We start from the raw sequence: 20,813 nt of genomic DNA, 5'->3' as shown, positions 1-20,813 counted from the left end.
CTATCTCCTTAAGGTCTCCTCACAAGAGCGTCCCTAATAAGTTCCAGCTATAGTTTCCTCCATCAATCTATAGAAATCACTCTTTCTAATGACAAAAATGACCTACATGTATGCAAACCTAATATAAACCTAATGGACATTTTGTACTTCTTATCTTACTCATTCATTTTATTGTTTGCTTCTTGAAAGTCTTTCTTCCTTTGATCTTTTCTGGATTTTTTCCTATCCAGATACTCTGTTTACATCTCATAGTGCTATTTTTATTCTTCTATTTTTATCCTGCCTATTAATATTAGAGATATTCAAAGCTCAATTCTATGCCATTTTCTCTTATTATATTTCATTCTCTATGGCTACAATCACATTCTATATGCAAATGTATATCATACATTTATATTTTTATATTATCTCTCTCCTTTAACACCCTGGTACATAATAATCACTATATCAGAGTTTTCTAGTATACTTGATATATGATTACTTTTAAGAGTATCAGTCCTGAGCGTCAGACCAACAGAAGCAGTGGAATACGGTAGAGAAAGCTCTGCAAAGGTATCAAAGAACAGGTATTTTTTCCATCCTCAAACTAATTATGTGACTTTACACAAGTAATTCAGCTTCTACTGACCTTATCTGTTCCCTTATCTATATGCAAATGCAAGATCTGCATTATTAAATAATCTTTAAGGCCCTTCCAACTCTGAAGTTTTATTATTCAATTTCAGCCTGGCTAGCTCAATGATCTTGATACTGATATTGATAAGTAACGTCACCTTTTATTGCAGTGTTGTAAGTTATGGCATTTATATAGATAACAGAAAAATGCATTTAAGTTCTTGAAATAGTTTATAATAAACTTTGTTCTCCTATAAGTGCACTTAGACATGCACTTTTTCATAAGACATTATTTAAAGGAAAAAGTAAGAAAGATTAAAAAAAGAAAGAAAAAAAGGAAGAAAGAAAGGAATGAACCAAGGAAGAAATCTTAAAAAAAAAAATGAATTAGGTTAAAAAAAAATTAAATACACACAAAACTATGGCCGGATATACTAGAAAACAAAATACAGAATTAGGACTCATGAAGCAGAGAGATGAAAACAGAATACTGGGAACAATGTAGGTAGATGGGAAAATTGCCCAGGAATGAACAAGGGTTGTAGAGAGAGGTTCTTCTCCTGTGTGTGCCTATGCCAGAAGTAAGGGCTGGACATCTTTAAAGGACAACTGATGATAAAGTTTCTTACTTCATAATGTCCTCTAAGATAGTTTTGTCCACTACAAATCAAAATCTCCTGGTTGATACAGTTTAGGAGAAAAGAACACTCTTTAAAAACAGAATCTTCCTAGTCATTGTCCCATGGTAGGAATTTTATTGTCTAGGCCCTAATATATAGATCATTTTATACCAAACTCCAATTAAAAATTAGGCATATAACTGCTTCTATGCAAAAAAAAAAAGAGATATAAAAATATAAAACTACAAAATTCACAATTTAAACAATAAATGATTATCTAAACAATGACTGATTTTAATAAATTAGGGAACACAATTTTTATAAAATCGAATAATGAATAATGAAGACACAGTACACTAAATTGAGAGACATAAGTAGACAGAACATGTGACCAAACAAGAGTCTAGTTCAAAATATTCACTTCATTCATTGATTCATTCATTCATAGTTGTGCTGATGAATAAATATGTTAGCCACTAATTTTTAAAATATGGTTATATAATTTTGCTCAAAAAATTGTGTTTCATAGGGAACACAAATGTGAAACAACTAATTACATTGCAGTGAATATAAATAATAAAAATAGTGAGGACACAATGTTTTAAAGAGATTTAACAAAGGAGATGAGACTTTGAGAGTCATTCTTCCAAATCAGGTGGATGATGTGAAGAGAAAGAGATTATGAGATTAGAGTGCACATTTTAGGACACAAAACAAGAGTCAATAAGTTTAAAAAGACAGAAATCGCATGAAGCATTTTTTCTAAACACACAGTAAAAGACTAGAAATAAACTACAAGAAAAAAACAAACTCATGGAGAGTAAACAATATGCTACTAAACTACCAAGGGATCAGTGAAGAATCCAAAGAGGAAATCAAAATATATATATATATCTGGAGACAAACGAAAATGGAACACAACAATTCAAAATCTATGGATGCAGCAAAAGCAGTTCTAAAGGGGAAGATCATGGTGATACAAGTATTCCTTAAGAAACAAGACAAATAATCTCAAATAAACAACATAACCTTACATGTAAAGGAACTAGAAAAAGAAGAACAAACAAAATCCCAAATTAGTAAAAGGAAAGAAATCATAAAGATTGGAGCAGAAATAAATGAAATAGAGACTAAAAAAAAAAAAAATTGAAAAGATTAAGGAATCTAACATCTGGTTCTCTGGAAAGATAAACAAAATTGATAAACTTTTGACCAGACTCATCAAGAGAGGCAAACAACTGTATGCCAATAAAATGGAAAACCTAGAAGAAATGTATAAATTCCTAGAAATATACAATCTCCCAAAACTGAATCAGGAAGAAATAGAAAATATTAACAGGCTGATTACCAGTAATGCAGTTTAATCAGTAATAATAATAAAAAAAACTCCCAACAAACAAAATTTCAGTATCAGACAGCTTCACAGTAGAGTTCTACCAAATATTTAAAGAAGAGCTAGTACCTATTCTCAAACTCTCCCCAAAAATTTAAAAGGAGGGAATAATTCCAAACTCATTCTATGAGGCTAGCATTACCCTGATATCAAAACCAAAGACACACACACACACACACACACACACACACACACACACACACACACACACAAAGAAGAAAAGAAGAAAAAAGAGAGAAAATTGTAGGACAATATCCCTGATGAACATGTAAATATCTTCAACAAAATATTAGTAAACTGAATTAAACAATACATTAAAATGATCCTACCTCATGATCAATGAGGTTAATTCCAGGGAAGCAAGAATGATTCAATACCCACAAATCAATCAATGTGATACACATATTAACAAGATGAAGGATAAAAATCATACAATCATCTCAATAGATGCAGAAAAAGCATGTGACAAAGTTCAACATCATTTGTAATAAAATCTCTGAAGAAAGTGGGTATAGAGAGAACATATCTCAAGATAACAAAGGCTGTTTATGAAAAACCCATTCTTAACATCGTACGCAAGTATGAAAAGGTCAAAGATTTTCCTCAAAAATCAGGAACAAGGCAAGGATGCAACTCTTATCTCTTTCATTTAACATACTATTGAATTTCTAGTCAGAGCAATCAGACAATAAAAAGAAATAAAAGGCATTCAAATTGGGAGAGAGGAAGTAAAACTGTCACTATTTGCAGATGACATGATGCAAATAGTGTATGATGCAGATTTTCTATATATAGAAAATCATATAGATTCTACAAAAAAACTATTACAACTAATAAGTTTAGTAACTTTGTAGGAGACAATATACAGAAATCTACTGCATTTCTGTAGACTAATAATGAACTATCAGAAAGAGAATTCAAGATAAAAGTCCCATTTACAATCACTTTAAAAATAATAAGATACTTAGAAATAAATTTACCAAGGAGGTAAAAAGACTGTACTTTGAAAACTAAAAGACATTGATGACAGAAATTGAACACAATACAAATAAATGGAAAGATATATCATGCTTGTGGATCAGAAGCATTAATGTGTCTAATCTTTGAACAATACCAGAGTTAGAAGCACCACCCTCTACACAGTCAAAAATCCGTATAACTTTATAGTGGCCCTTTGTATCCACAGTTCCACATCTTCAGATCCAATCAACCATGTATCTTGCAGTACTGTAGTATTTACTATTGGAAAAAAAAAATCCACCTAAAAGTAGACCCAAACAGTTCAATTCCATGTTGTTCAAGGGTCAACTGTATTACTAAAATGTCTGTACTACCCAAAGCAATCTACAGATTCAATGAAATCCCTATCAAAATACATTTTTCACAGAACTAGAACCACTAACACTAAAATTTGTATGGAAAACCAAAAGACCACAAACACCCAAGCAACCTTGAGAAAGAACAACAAAACTGTAAGGTATCATGCTCCCTGATGTCAAACTATATGACAAAACTACAGTAATCAAAAGAATATGGTAGTGGCACAAAAACAGACACCTATATTGATGAAACAGAAAAGAGAGGCCAGAAATAAACCCATGCACACATGGTCAATTAATCTATGACAAAGGAGGCAAAAATATACAATGCGGGAAAAGTTTCTTCAATAAGTGGTGCTGGGAAAACTGGACAGCTACATGTAAAAGAAAGAAACTAGACCATATTCACACACCATATAGAAAAGTAAACTCAAAATGGCTTAAAGACTTAAATGTAAGACATGAAACCATTAAACTCCTAGAAGAAAACACAGGCAGTATGCCTTTTGACATCAGTCTTATAAACATTTTTTTAGATGTCTCCTCAGGCAAGGGAAACAAAGGCAAAAATAAACAAGTGGGACCACATCAAAGTAAAAAAAAAGGCAACCTACTGAATGGGAGAAGATATTTGCAAATGATATAGGTGATATCCAAAATATATAAAGAACACATACAACTCAATACCAAAAAATCAAACAACCCAATTAAAAATGGGCAGAACTCAATAAACATTTTTCCAAAGAGGAAATGCAGATGGTCAACAGGCACACGAAAAGATGCTTAACATTGCTAATCATCAGGGAAATGCAAATCAAAATCACAATGAGATATCTCACACCTGACAAAATGGCCATTATCAAAAATAACACCAGTAGGGCTTCCCTGGTGGTCCAGTGGTTGAGAGTCCGCCTGCCGATGCAGGGGACATGGGTTCGTGCCCTGATCTGGGAAGATCCCACATGCCACGGAGCGGCTGGGCCCATGAGCCATGGCCGCTGAGCCTGCATGTCTGGAGCCTGTGCTCCACAACGGGAGAGGCCACGACAGTGAGAGGCCCGCGTACCGCAAATAATAATAATAATAACACAAATAACAAATGTTGGCAAGGATGTGGAGAAAAGGGAGCCCTCATGCACCACTGGTGGGAAAGCAAATTGGCACAGTCATTATGGAAAATGGCATGGAGGTTCTTCTAAAAATTAAAATAGAACCACCATACCTCCCACCAATACCACTTCTGGGTATTTTTTCCTAAGAAAACAGAAACACTAATTCAGAAACATATATGCATATGTATATATATAAAATGGAACACTACTCAGCCATAAAAAGAATGGACTCTTGCCATTTTCAACAGCATGGATGGATCTATAGGGTATTATGCTAAGTGAAATAAGTCAGTTGGAGAAAGACAAATACCATTAAGTTTCACTTATATATGGAATCTAAAAAAATAAACAAAAACAAATGAACAAACATAACCAAACAGAAATGAATCAGAGACTGAGAGAACAAGCAGGTAGTTGCCAGAGAGGAGGGGAGAGGAATGGGAGGATGAGTGAAATATGTGTGGGAGATTAAGTGGTACAAGCTTTCAGTTGCAAAATAAATGTGCCATGGGAATAAAATGTATAGCATGGGGCTTATGGTCAACAAATTGTAATAACTTTGTAAAAAATGTTGTTTGAATTTAGCTGTGTCTGTATTGATTCTTTATTTTAATATACAGTAACATTTTCAGAAATGCAAGCAGTTTGTACAGAATGGTAAACTTGCACTTGGGTTTTTTTGCAACTCTACAATAAGTTGTTCATTTTTGGGAAATTATATCAGCAATGACTACACTGTTCCTGATATTTCAGTTACCTACCAATTCAACATCTTTGTAATAGTCTATGTCACTGATTATGATGCATTACTGTGCCTTCTTGTGTAGTGGTTTTTCAGGGCATACTTATTGAAATGCATATTACTTTAAGTTATTTTTTGGTTTTTCCTTTATGTTAGTATTAGTATACTATATTAGTACTTCAAAATTATTTTATGTTATATTCTATTTTTTCTATATATTTTGTTTCAGAAGAGTGAAGTGAGCATTAAAAATGGCTTGTTATAAAAATGGAATTTCAGTTTGATAGAACTGAAAATCACTTAGTTTATGGTAAAGGCTTAAACTGGCCCAATATTGGTATAAATGTAAGAGAGAGGTTTGAGTGAAATGTATTACACAGAATCAGTCCAATTTGCTAATTTTTAGGTTGAGGGACAGTAGGTGTTGTCAAAGCCCATCCATACCCCACTGGCCTACATCTGAAAACTCATTTTCAGTACTGTAGATATTTTATATACACTGTCACTCCTGTCTTTTAGTTTCTCTGTGAGCAATTTCTCTAGCCCTTAAAAAAATCAGTCCAAACTAAAGAAGAATTTGGTGGATAAATACTTAAACTTTTTCACCCCTCAGTGAGATAATTCTGAGACACATTTTACCCAAATGTAGAGGGTCCTCAGTTGCACACAGTGTAACCTGCTCTGCAGTTCACACTTTACTGGCTTTTCTCCCATCCCTGTATACCTGTCCCACATCCCACTCCTGCTCTCTATGATTATTTCCAAATACAATATCTCCACTCAAATTTTTTTCTCAGGTCTATTTGGGATGGGAGTGGTGAAACCCAAGCTTAGACAAAGAAGAAACATATAAATAATTTTAAACTTTGTAGTTGCTATTCTACTGCCTGGACAAAATTTCCCTCAGACATTTTTATGGCTTGCTCTCTTTCTTCTTCAAACTTTGGCTCCAATGGCACTCTGTTAGTGAGGATTTCCCTGATATCCTATTTAATATAACATGCACCCACAACAAGCACTTCTTATAATCCTTCCACGTTGTATTTGAGTTTTCTAGAGGATGCAAGAGTGCATACTTTTAGGTGAAAGTTGATTTATAACCTCTTGCCTGGTAGATAGGTCCAGGCAGGGAGAAAGACGTAGGAATCACCAGATTGCTGATGGATAAGACTGCACAGGAAGATGAGCAAAGTGGGAGGGATTTGTAAAATATAAGGATTTCCTACATCAGGAAAGATTTTAGACAATAAAAGGGCACACTTTACACATCAATTTCTCTCCAGGAAAGAGAAAAAACACTCACATGAGCATTTTAATGTTTAGCCAATCTAAATTTATATTACAACCTAAACTTACAAGTGGTTTCTGTCTCAGGCTTCTATTAAAGATATAACTTGCTTTTATGTAGTTTTTGTTACTCAAAAGAAACTTCATTTAATTTCTGTCACCATGGAGTAGGTTCACACTCACATTAACATCAGACTATTCAACTAAAAATACTAGTATTCATTTCTCATAACTAAAATGAACTTTCAACAACTGTTGTCATTAAAGAAAAGTTATCTTCAATACTTATTCATTTTTAAGATTTTTTCCCCAATCACTTTTGAAGATAAGCCTGCTGTGAATAGGCTTCCCTTAATGCCTCCTTCTAGAATATCAAAATATACTTCCTTATAGATGTTTTTACTTTAGATATGCATATTGAATAAAAACTGGCTTTTGATTGTACTTCCAAAGATTAAATTCATCATATAAATGTAAGCATTAAGCTTTAGAAATAAACTCATAACTAAATTCTCAGAGTTTACAGTGAATACACCTTGGTTTATAAAGAGAATTTCTTAATGCAAAACTGTGAATGATAATAAAATTTTTAGACATTAGTCCAAAAACATATAAAACAAAAATGTACTAATTCAAATGAAAGACAATTTTTCTGTAATAGATTATTGCAAAAGAGACAATAAAGGATTATGTAGTGTGATGGTTAACTTTATGTATCAATTTAACCAGGTCATAGGGTGCTCAGATATTTGGTTAAACATTATTCTGGGTGTGTCTCTATGGGTTTTTCTAGAAGAAATTAACATTTAAATCAGTAGTCTGAGTTAAAGCAGATTGCCCTAACCAATGAGGGCGGGTGTACCCAATTCACTGAACACCTGAATAGAGCATAAAAGGCTGAGTAAGGGAGAATTAACTCACTATGCCTGTTTATCTTCAAGCTGGGACAGTGGTCTTCTCCTGCCTTCAGACTCAGACTCAGACTTGAACTTAAATGTTTAAATGTGCTAATTTCTTTTTAAATTGAAAAATATAGGCAGTGGGAAGATAAAAAGTATCTACACATTGTCTCAACATCTGGGGATAAATAATGTTATTTATAATGTTATTATATTTCTAGTTTATTTTGTGACTTGCTATATTCTATAAGAACACAAGTGCATCTACAAGAAAAACTTTTGGCGTTGGAGATACAAAGAGGCATTCCATAGAATCATTTTGCTAAAGAGACAGTAAAGCTTCCAAAGCATTTGGAATACATATATGAGACTATTATTTTGTGTCAACTTGCCTGGGCTAAGGGATGCCCAGAGAGCTGAGATGAACATTTTCTCCTGCCCTCAGACATTGGTGGCACTTGTGATTCTTGGGCTCTCAGACTCAGATAGGGTCTTATACCACCAATACCTCAATTCACAGGCTTTTGGACACTGACCGCTTTACAACAACAGATTTCCTGATTCACCAGCTTACAGATGGCAGATTATGGCACTTCTCATTTTCCGTAATCCCATGAATCAATTCCTATAAACATCTCCTCTCACATATATCTATATATCACCTATTGTTTCCCATACGTAGTAAACTCTAAAGTTTCAACAAATATTGCTAGAACAAACAAATTCAGCAAATGGTAGCAGACACAAAGTTAAGACACAAAAAATAGTTCTGTTTCTATACACTAACAATTAACAATCTACAAATAAAATTAAGAAAACAATTCTATTTACAATAGCATCAAAAAAAAAAAAAACTTAGCTAAGGAAGCAAAAGACTTGTGCAGTGAAGACTACAAAACACTGCTGAAAAAATTAAAGACACACATAAATGGAAACACATCCCATATTCAAAGATTGGAAAATTTAATATTGTTAATACTGTTAAAATGTCAATCCTATTCAAAATGATCTATAGATTTAATGTAATCACTATCAAAACTCCAAAGAAGTATTTTTGCAAAAATAGAGACACCATTCTGGAATTCATATAAAAACTCAAGGGATGCTGAATAGTCAAAACAATCTTGAAAACAAAAACAAAGCTGGAGGTCTCATATTTTCTGATTTCAGACTATATTATAAAGTATAGTAATCAAAACACTATGATACACACATAAAGACAGACATGTAGACCATTGGAATAGGATAGTGAGCCCAGAAATAAAACCTCACAAATAAGGTAAAATGATTTTCGATGAGTGCCAAATTCATTCACTGGGGGAAAGGGCAGTCTTTTCAACAAATGGTGCTGAAAAAACTGATATACGTATGCAAAAGAATGAAGTTGGACCCTTACCTAACATCATGTACAAAAATTAACTTAAAATTGATCAAATACCTAAATGTAAGGGGTAAAACTATAAAACTTTTATAAAATATTGGGAAAATTTTCACTACATTGGATTTGGGAGTGATTTCCTAGTTGTGACACCAAAGACTGAAGCAACAAAAGAAGAAACAGAAAAATTAGACTTCACGGAAAAGAAAAAAAATGTGCATCAAAAGATACTATCAACAAAATAAAAACGAATGGGAGAAAATATTTACAAATCATATATCTGATTATGGATATAACACAGAATGTATAGAGAAATCCTAAAACTCAACAATAATAAAACAAACAACTGATTCCAAAAATGGGCAAAGAATATCATAAACATATCTCCAAAGATTTTTGGATGGCCAATAAGCACATGAAAAGATGCTCAAAATTCTTAATCATTAGGAAAATGCAAATCAAAGCTGCAATGATATCACCTTAGACCCATTAGGATGGCTATTATCAAAAAACAAAAATCCAGAAAATAACAAGTGTTGGAAGATACAGAGAAATAGGAACCCTTTTTCACTGTTGATGGGAATGTAAATATTATAGCTGTTGTGGAAAACAGTTTGAAGTTTCCTCAAAAACATTAAAAATAGAATAATCACATGATTCAATGTTTCCATTTCTGTGTATATACCCCAAAGAATTAAGAACAGGGTCTTGGATAGATATATGCCACTTCATTTTTATAGCAGCATTATTCACAACAGCTAAAACATGGAATCAAGCCAAATGTTTATGGACAGGTGAATGGATAAGCAAAATGAAATACACACACATATATATCTGTATATATGTTTAGACACACACACACACACACTGGAATACTGTTCAGCCTTAAAATGGAAGGAAATTCTAATATATGCCTCAACATGGATGAATCTTGAGGATACTATACTAAGTAAAATATTAATCACAATAAGACAAATATTGTATAACTCCACTTATTTGAGGTATTTAGAGTAGTCAAAATCATAGGAACAAGAAAAAGAATGGTTGTTGCCAGGAAATGGGGGGAAATGGAATATTATTGTTTGAGTTCAGAGTTTCAGTTTTGCAAGATGAGGGAGTTCCATTAGATGGATTGTAGTGATGTTTGCACAATATTAATGTACTTAATAGCACTGAACTGTACATCTAAAAATGGCAAAAACAGTAAATTTTATGTTACATGTATTTTACCACAATTTAAAAGAAGAAAAAAACGTTTAAAAAGGCTTACTCACAGTATGGTGGAAGCATATTCTGACTAGAAATGTTAACTGACTTAAGAGTATAGGAAAACAGTTACTTTGGTGTTTCTGGTGCTTTTGGAACTTTGTGTTTTTTTTTGGTGTTTCCAGTAATCCATGAATTTCTAATTGTGGGGTAAGTTTAATATCTATTTTGCCCAGAGAGTCTTGGTTTATCCTCAGTTAGCCTTGTACCAAGTGTAAATATTAATAGAATCTCTTTAAAAACTTATTTAATGATATGTTGACACTAAGTAATAGACTTTTGGGGTCATTTAAAAGGTAAAAATGAGCAAAGTTTTGCCTGATAATGTATTATATTATTTACACGGAACAGATTGTGTGCAGATTTTGTTATTCCTTTGAACTACAGAAGAACTTACACAGATCTATTTCTCTGAACTAGTGTATCTATGTATAGTTTAAACATCACATTACTTATAACTTTTAACCAAAGAAACTAACTTGTATCTCACAGAGAAAACTGGGATAGGGTGATGTTGATAACTGTGCGTGATCATACAGCAGCCTTTTACAGCAAATTTGCAGAGCTCATGAAAACGTAACACAGCTGTCTATAGCCATACACATCATTTATACAGTTCTCAAAGGGACAGAAATGAATGCTCAGGATATACCTAAAGATATAGTTTTTCTGCAGCATATAAAAATAAAAGGTGGAAGTATATAAAGTTAAATTAGGCTTAGTAATCAATGTAGCATTCTCTTACTTAGAAATGTTCTAGATATCTTATGAGTATCCATTAACTCAACCTACTATCAGTCCAAGTATGCAAGTTACCTAAAGTTTTTTGAAATTATCTTCTGACACACTATAAAATACAACTATTATTGTAATAGTTTGTCAGAATAATGATTCAATTTGGTTTAAAAATTTATATTTTCATAATTATAAGTAGAGGCAATATTAGCCTATTTAATCAGTAAATCTGTATAAGTTTAGGGAGAAATACCCAAGTAGAATAAAAATGTATATGTATATTATATTTAATACTGACAAATCAGAAAACGCATAGCTGTTTTTATTAAACCAAAAATATTAAACTAATCTTGGAACCAAGCAGAACCCTGCCTGCCCCCCCGCCCCCCAAATACAAAGGCCCCTCCAGGTTTCCTGCCTCTTGTTTTTAGAGAAGCTGAAGTCTCCCAGGTCTTCCTGAGTCATAAAGGAGCAGGCTCAAGCAGCTAATGATTAGGACTATAGAGTCACAGACAGTGTCTGATGCACATTCCTCAGTTGTTTTACATATACTGTAACTGCTACCAGAGGGGAAAGGCTGACTGTGTGGTGACCAGACTGCAGCCATGACATAAACTGCTCTATTTTGAGCAGTACTGAGTCTATGGCTAACACAGTTCCAAGAACTGGCCTTAAGAGGATGGGATTAACACTATTGCTCAAAATAATCTATATCTTTGTGGGCATCAAAATAATTGTAGCTTGTTCTGCCCATGTATGTAAACAGGCAACTATAACGGTCAGCAAAGAGATGCTACAGACCCCTGTTGACATCTTGCACTCTAAGAATATGGCGCCCTACATTAGCATGAAGAAGTTACAGAAGAGGGACCATTGCCCATGATCCCATAAAAAAGGAATGATGTTCTGACAAGTGGGGATTTGTAAGCCCCTTCTGACAGGGAAGAGCTCTCTGCAGGAAAGAGCTCTCTGCAGGAGGCCCCTTTGTTTTGTCACAAACCTTAAAACCAGGCACCCCCATGCTCTACTCATCTCTGGCCCTAGCACACTTTTTAAATCTTTTGACCACACAATACCTTGCCTAATTTGTTGGTTCTTTCCATACATCCAAGAAGTAGAAATGAAGAATAAGTAATTAACAGAAGACCAGATCTCTTTCCTAGTTTCCCCTTCAGTAATCTCACAAACTGTGCGAACAAGAGAGCATCTAAAGAAAAATCACAAGAAGTTGACAAGCCGGCACACAAGCCTGCAAACAGTGGGGGATGGTGATGACTCTGACCCCCATTTTAATGATTAACTGAGATTACTTCCCTTTTTCCCTTTAAAACCTTTCATGGCCAAGCAGAATCTTTGGAGATGGTTTCTGGGGGACACTGAGTCCACCACCTCCCCAGATTGCCAGCATTCTGATTAAAAGCAATTTTCTTTCTACTAACATTTGTCTCTCTCCCTTGAGTACTGATTTTTTGAGCGGCAAGCAGCCGAATCTGATTAGGTAACAATCTCACCTATCGAAGATTTACCTTAATTATGTGAACTTGAATTCTTAAAAAATTCCAAATTGGTTTCTTAAAGGATACTTTTAAAATCTCAGAACTGAAACTCTCAGAAGTTACTTCAGTTTTCTTATTTTCTATAAAAGAAATTGAGAATATTGTATTTATGTAAGGTCTATCTCTAATCCAATCAGAATATAGTTTTTTAATGAGATTCTACAATCTAATTTGGTATTACCATCTGGCGGGAGGAAATATTACACAATTAATGAGTGGGAAAGACTTCTCTGAATTACAGACACAAAAATGTACATACAGACACATATCAGAGCTTATAAACTCAATTCTAAAATCCCATCCCTGGATCAGGAGTAAACACAGATATATAAAACTCACAGGTCCATATCAAAGATCTGTTCTCTTCTCAGTGGAGACACATTCTTAATTGATTTGAGCTCAGAACAGAAAAAAATGAAAAGAATAATAAACCAGATTACCTGTTGTCTCTTATCCAATAATGCTAAGAGCTCTATAAGCCATTAACCTGTTTATAAAGATCACCAAATTGTTAGACCATAAAACCAAATTCCCAATGGGAAATAACTTATTGTCTGTAAACAAACCAAAAATAAAACTCAAAGCAGAAGGAATCAGCACTAAAATCAAGCCAGTACTCAAAAATAATCAAAATCAAATTCTTGCCCTGCTACACATGAGCAAGACTCAGAAGCGCAAGATCAGGTGTTAAACTTCCTGTCTGGTCCCCAGGTTACAGCCAAGAAAGGAGCAAAAAAGACTCGTTTTTAAAGGGAATTTAAAAATGAGTCATGGCATGAAAACTAAAAGAAAAAAATATGCATTGGACAATTAAGAAGATTATTTTATTCAGGCTATTTTAATAGGGAGAAAGTTCATTTCTGCAGGAAAATGTCTTAGAGAAAAGGAAGTAAGCCTTAAGTTTTATAAAGGCAGTTAAACAAGGGACTCACAGGGAATGGTGGGCAATGACTATCTTAGTCATGAGGAAAGGTGGTCCCTGCAGTTAACTGTTTCCAAAGATAAAGTGATGAGGAACTTTATAGCCATCACTGCTTTCCAGGTGTACAGGGATCAGGCAAAGTTCAACATTGTTATGAATATGCATTGTTCTCCATCCTTGCTCCTTGGCAAGGAAATTCTCAGGGCAGTGACCAAGATGGTCTTAATGTTCCTCTCAGCTGGACTGTACTTCAGACAGGTTCTTTTCTGGACATGGTCCTGACATCCCTTTTCCCAGAGCATTTACCTTGAAATTTTATAACTGCAAACTCTTCTTCTGCCTCTCTACAATGCACGTAAATCTCCACAGAAGCCTCTTGACCACTTGAGGACCCAGGGAATGTCTTTCTCAAGGACCTGAGAACCATGTCTTTGAAATGTAAACATCAAAGTAGATAGGGCCCCAATATCCCAGTCCCTATGGGAGGTAGGAGCCAGTGGGCATCCGTAAGCAAACAAATGGCCTAATCACAGAGAAAAACATTTGCAAACTCAGGAATAACTTCTATTAATTCCCATTAACTCACAAATAACATTCCATTGATTGACCTTCTCCCTAAAGTCCCCCTCCAGTACTTCTCCAAAAGCCCAACCCAGCAATGAACAACCCTCCAGCTCTTTTTTTTTTTTTTTACCCCAGCAGAATTGAGTTCAAGTCTCTCTTCTCTATTGAAATAAACTTGAATAAACTCTGCCTGTTGCAATCTTTGCTTTGACAGAAATAAATGAGGCAGTCATAAGGCTCACACTTCTTGTTTCTCATCTCTCAAGTATCACTGTCATTCACTGCCTGAAGTACTAAATCTTGGCTGGAAGCAGAAATATGTCACACAAATTAGTTTCAATTATTAAGAGAAAACAACTGTCAACTGAGAGCAATAATACTGAATTAAGCTGGAAGCTCATTGGTTAGATTCACTCAATCACATATTGAATAGATTGAAAAGATTCGTTCCATAAACATAAGAAAACTTAATAATTGAAAATAATATAAAATGTTTAGGTTTTTTGTTTTTGTTGTTCAGACAATCACACTAATGTTAAATCCATGAAGGAAAGAAACGCTTTTCTTCCGCAGTCCTCTGACTGTATCAAGTTCTCTCTGCTTTTATGCATAGCTCCAAGCCAATGTTTCAGTCTGAAAGTTTTCAATTCCTCAAGTGATTGTCTTTAACTTGCTTTTAAGATTTCACCGTCAAAGGAGTTTGAGATCACGTACAGCTTTGTCCGCAGTAATTCAAGTTGGAAATAATTAGAAAAAGAGAACTAGAACTTTGGAACATCAAAGGACACAAAGCTGAGATGACAGATCAGGAGCAGAGGTAGAGATAAAAGGCAGATGAGACAAAGCCAACCCCTTCAGAACTATTTGCAGCATTCTCAAAAAGAAACTGAGCTAAAACCTGTGAGACACTGAAGGACTGAAGTTAAAATGATTTACCCTATTCTAATAGATAAGTTTGTGCATAAAATTGTCATGGGTCGAGTAAGATTAAATTGTGTATTTATACCATTGAATGGGAAATGTGGAGTAAGAACTTCTCTGGTAGGTAAAGATTTGTTTAAATATAGGTTTGAATAATACGATGAATTTAAAAAGAAGTCTCAGTGCAAAGAAGAGAAAAATGTTACACGTATCCTCTGAAATGGGCATTTTAAAACAGTAACAAATTTTGCAGAGAAATTGATTGACACTAATTAATGAGCCTTATAAATCACAGATTTATTTGGTATTTGATAATACACAAAATTATACCAAATTTTTCATGAGTTTATTTTATTCTCATTAGGATCATAATATTTGTGTATATGTGGGACCAAGAGAAGATATTGTGTTTGGGTATGTATGTTTTAACGGTCTCTTTCTCTAAAACATGAGCTTGTTGGGAACAGGACAAATTATTAATCATCTGTCTATTTCCAATGGCTAACCCAGAAATACAATTGAATTTCAGTTGAATCAAAATTGTAGACTTAAAAATGTGCACATACGTGTTCAACACGACATCAATGAAAGCCAAAAACAACAAAATTAAAGCTTCTATGGGAGAGTTTTCATATTTTAGAGCATCTATTAAAGGTACATAATACAGATGGTGAAATTAGGCTTATGAAAACTATTCAGGAACATGGCTAACTATTTATCTTATAATATTAGGCAAAGAAATGTGATGAAATATTACAAATAAATTATGATTTCAAAAGATTTTTAAAAATATGTATGTAAAACTAAGTGAAGGAAATCACACAACTTTACAATGGTAGCATTTTTGGAAGCATTCAAGATGTATATTTTGCTATTATTTTATTCAATTTTCTTTAAATTGTTTTTAATAATTCCTTGAATCATGTCTGAGAACATATGTGTTACCACTAGGGAATTAAAATCATACTATCAAAGGGATGAAAAGCAGCAAAAAATATATATGATAGTATCCCAACAGTAGTAGCCAAACGAAACTCAGCCAGCAGATTATGGAATTGAAAATCAAAGTTGCACAGTATAAAAATACAGCAGGGACAACATAACAAGCTTAAGTCATTTTGCCTATATATTTCAATGTCTTTGTAAAAAAATACTGGCCAAACACTCTGGGAAATGTACTCTATTTCTCAAATGTACACATGTACAAAAGGCCTTTAGTTGTCATTTTGGTTTTAGAGTAAATAGAATGTGTGGGCTACTGAAAGACTGAAACAGTTCAGTGAACAACAATAAATTAGAACTTGTAAAGTATACCTAGGGGCCACAGATAACCTTTCATTGTAATTTTTAGCTGTCTTTTTTCAATGTTCTCCAACAACTACAGATTAGCACTGGGCCTAGACATCAAGTACAATTGATAAAGCACAATTCCTGTCCTTTATTTTGGCTGACTCTATTAACAACCTCATAACACATTTTTCCCATAATAATTTCTGATAAAATATTCTCCTTCATTATCTTCTTTATCCCAATCTATAGCTATGTTTCCATTTAGGAAGGACAAAGCATTATCACTCTCTGATTTTTCTTTTTTACCAGAAAACATGTAATTTTCTTTTTCTTTTGGGAACTAGGCTTTGTTCCTATGCTAATAAAAAGGATATTTATTAAAATATATATATTTTTAATATCTAGTTGAGAAAATACCCAGTGTACCTTCTCAATTTTATGCTTTCAATACTTTGTTTTGAGACTGTATAGACTTACCCTGATTTCCACGCTTTTCTGAAGAGTCACACAAGACCTGCTTAGCTTTGCAAAAGATTACAAAGAAGCAACAAACATTTACTTCCTTTACGTTTTAGGTTTTGTGTATGCGTGTGTATTTCCTTATTGTTTGTTGAAAATATGATATGTAGTGACTGAGTCATAGCCACCTGCATCTCTGAGAATTGAAATCTAACATCAACCACTATGTTCATATCAACCACAAAACAATCTAATATTAAACCAGCAACTTAAGTGGACCACATAAGAATTGATGCAGGATAATCCATTTGAAAATTAGCATTATGCCTTATGCAATATTTTCAAATTAAATAATAAACATATTAAACACGTACCTTATGATTCTCATATGTAATTCTTGAATCACTGAAAGGCATCTTTTCAAATGTGAAGTAAACATTTTTGGTGTACAGTTTTGTTCTCTGTTTTTTGTTGTTTTTATCAAGAAGAAGACCCCATTACTTAATTTCTTTAAAGGGACTCAAATCTTAATGAAACTTCTCACCAGTTAAAAATATATACTTTTATATAAACTTTAACTCATATGGTTTATATGCAGTCTCAAAATAATTTTAAAGAGGAAATTCATGACAGACACATATAAGTGAACATAGGTCAGCAATTTCATTTTACTTATTAATTATTGAGGAAATCAGAAAGATTTTTTAAAAAATGTTTCAGAGGAGAATGCAAACGACAGACACATTTATAGGCAATCAGGACTACAAAATTGACTTATTCCACAATGATGTTAATAAATTCTTTCTTGAGCTAGAAAACAGTTCATTTGCATTTTGTGGAAATAAAGACCAAATTATTTGCACTGGTCTATGAGTCAGGCTTGAACAACAGGATTATAAGGCATATGCCTGTGTTCTACGCTATGATTGTCCTTCTTATGACAAGAACACTTTTAGACTGCATAACACAAAACAGTTAACAAGGACAGCAAAGGGAGATGAGAAAGAATGCCTGATTCCAACAAGGATGCCAAACAAATAGGAACCAATAATAAAATCCAAGTACCAAACCAAATAATAAATAGCCCAGGAACTCAACATAAAGACAATGAAAAAAACGGATTTCAGATCCCCATGCTGACTTACTACATCTTCACAGACTAGACAACCTGCAAGTAGCAAGGCACAAGGGACCCCTGTGGATACTGTACCTGGTCGAAGGCTAGGATCTGCGGTGAAGGGCAGTGCAGACTGGTGGGCTTTAGTGGGACTTCCACTGTATCTGTGAAAATAAACAAAGGCCAACCAAATAAGAACAAGCAAAGGCTATTTATTAGAGCTTGCTTTAGCAAGAAAGTCAGCCACTGTCACTTGTGTTTGGTACAGACTCAAAATCAGGCAGAGCAGTGGAAAAGATTTATAGTGAACAAAAAGAGAAAGCTTTAGGTGTGCCTTGATTGGAGATCATTGGTATGGGGAAGCTATCAGCAGGCTAACTAGAAGGGGAGCATCCTATATGATTGGTTAGGGATGCATATTTGGGCTTTCTCTGATTGGCCGTAAGTTGGAAACTGGTTCAGAAATCAGGGAAATGTTCAGTTATTAATCAAGCCCTGGCCATGTTGAGCTGATTGCTATAGAAGTTATTGTTTGACTTCCTGGATTGTTACTAGAGACAGCAGTCTGACTTCTCACAAACCTTATATACAAGACTTAGAGCAGCCTGGCTTCCTGCTAGGTTGTTTTACATAAGGGATTGGTTTCCAAAGATATTAATAAATATTAACATCTACCATTTATTTATTTAAGTAATTAAGACTCTATTAAAAGGTATCTAAAATATTTTTGTCCACTTAAAAATCTATCCTAAATTTTTATGAGAGTAAATATGGATTTAATATACCTAACCTATATATGTATGTAGTAAGACCATATGTAATACATACTTATCCTATATGTGTTCATATATGTATGCATACATACGTATGTGTGTATATATACATTTTTAGCCATTAAAATTGCCACTTTTAATTTCCCACCATAGATTTCAAACAGAAAATCAGCATGTAAAGTTAAATTTCATGTTCTTACTAAGTGATTTATTCTTTCCTTTGATCCAAATACTTAGTACACATATCTTCAAACTGACAGTCTGCACTGGGGAGAGAGAATGGGGAAAGATTTGAACTCTACCAGCTGGGTAATAGTAGTTGTTGATATTTTTCATCGCTGTAACAATTAAAGGTATTCATATAATGTCAAATAATTTTCTTTACAATTTTATATTTTCTATTATTTGTTTTTATACTGGAATTCTAAGAGTATAATGTGTTCCACTGAGATTCAGGGAAAAAAAAAAGCTGCAATGGATATTAGGTAATGATAATGAAAGCTCTCATTTACGAAAAGCCATACCCTGTGCTTGTAACAATTCTAAATGTATTTCATTAGCTGATTTCATCCTCACAAAAACAGTAAGAATTATTATCATCTTTCCTGCTTTACAGATAATAAGATGACTAAGAGTTGTAGATTCTCTTAAAGTCCTTAGAACTATCTCTGAAATGTAGTCATAGAAAGAGATAGCACCTCTATCTCCCAGGCTCTGAGGGAGGGTATGAGCCTAATTTCAGTGGGCACAAATTAGCAAACATAGATGGCCTGATCACAAAGAGAAACATTTGCAAACTCAGGAATAACTCACATAATGCTTGGCACATCCATTGATCAACCTTACCCCCACTCCTTTCTGAATGTCCTCCAGTGCTTTTTCACTAGCTTACCCAGTGCTTAAATCCCCAGCCTATTCCCAGCCTTTTTGTTCCCACAGTGAGGCTGGGTTCTGTTTCACTCCCCTACTGCAGTAGTGTAAGAATAAATTCAACTTCTTTTTTCTCCTCTTGTCGGGTGCCATTTTTTCTTAATACCTAGAAGGTATTTTAATGTGATGCTTACCTATAAAACAGCTTCAATACAAAGGCTTCTGCCTAATTACTAGTAAATTATGTGAAATACATTTTGAAAAACAGGTACATCTGCTGTGAGGATCATTGTTTACAGTCTGGGGCTTCAAGTTAGATATATAAGAATGGGAGTTGTCTTTGCAGCACATTGTGTTATTGCATTTTTAGGACCCTCTTCTGCAGTAACAAGCTCTAAGGTGTTTTCTAGAGTAATAAAATATTTAATAAAAGTAAGAAAAAGAGGCACAGAGACCTTAGCAGCTCTTTTGCCCTTTGAAATACATTACTTGCCTGAAAGCTATTAGCTTAATACTCCCTTCTAGTAAAAACTATAATTCATCCTCTAAAAGCAGAGATTTCACTAGACCTATAAAACTTCTCTTCATTCATTCAAGGTCCTAGACCTGATCTAATATAAAATCATCTCTTTGCATGCACACAGTGATAATGTGAGGGACAAGATATTACAGTAATGTCATTTTCCTTATCAACTAACAATCAACAAATCTTCAGTGCTAAAAGGACAGTGGTAACTTGGTCAATTACCTCCCAATTCTGTGCACTGAGGTGAAGAAGTCTTAGATGAGCCTGCCACTGACCTTATGAGGTTACTCTCCCATGAACTGTTAATGATTATCTTCAGAGAGTGATAGTATCCCTGGGTCATCCATTTCATTTTTCTTAAATAAGAGCTAAAGTTCATGGGCTGGACAAACTCTGCCACCAAAGCAAGCTCTCCAAAATGAAGAGACATTATTAAAGCCACGCTTGTG

General features: G+C 34.0%; 1 long non-coding RNA gene across 1 annotated transcript in view; it reads right to left on the bottom strand.

The window, feature by feature from the left end:
* The window catches only part of LOC307182158, a 329,662-nt gene that overhangs the window by 125,022 nt on the left and 183,827 nt on the right, over positions 1 to 20,813 (bottom strand). Inside the window, exon 3 of the long non-coding RNA XR_013827137.1 lies at positions 18,289 to 18,359. This is a non-coding gene — a long non-coding RNA (uncharacterized lncRNA). The remainder of the gene's footprint in view (positions 1 to 18,288; positions 18,360 to 20,813) is intronic.

The sequence above is a fragment of the Stenella coeruleoalba genome (genome assembly GCF_951394435.1).
Source record: "Stenella coeruleoalba genome assembly, chromosome: 2".
In the NCBI taxonomy this organism is placed as follows: Eukaryota; Metazoa; Chordata; class Mammalia; order Artiodactyla; family Delphinidae; genus Stenella; species Stenella coeruleoalba.
The sequence above is the reverse complement of the archived record's forward strand: the minus strand, read 5'-3'. Positions and strand labels throughout refer to the sequence as shown.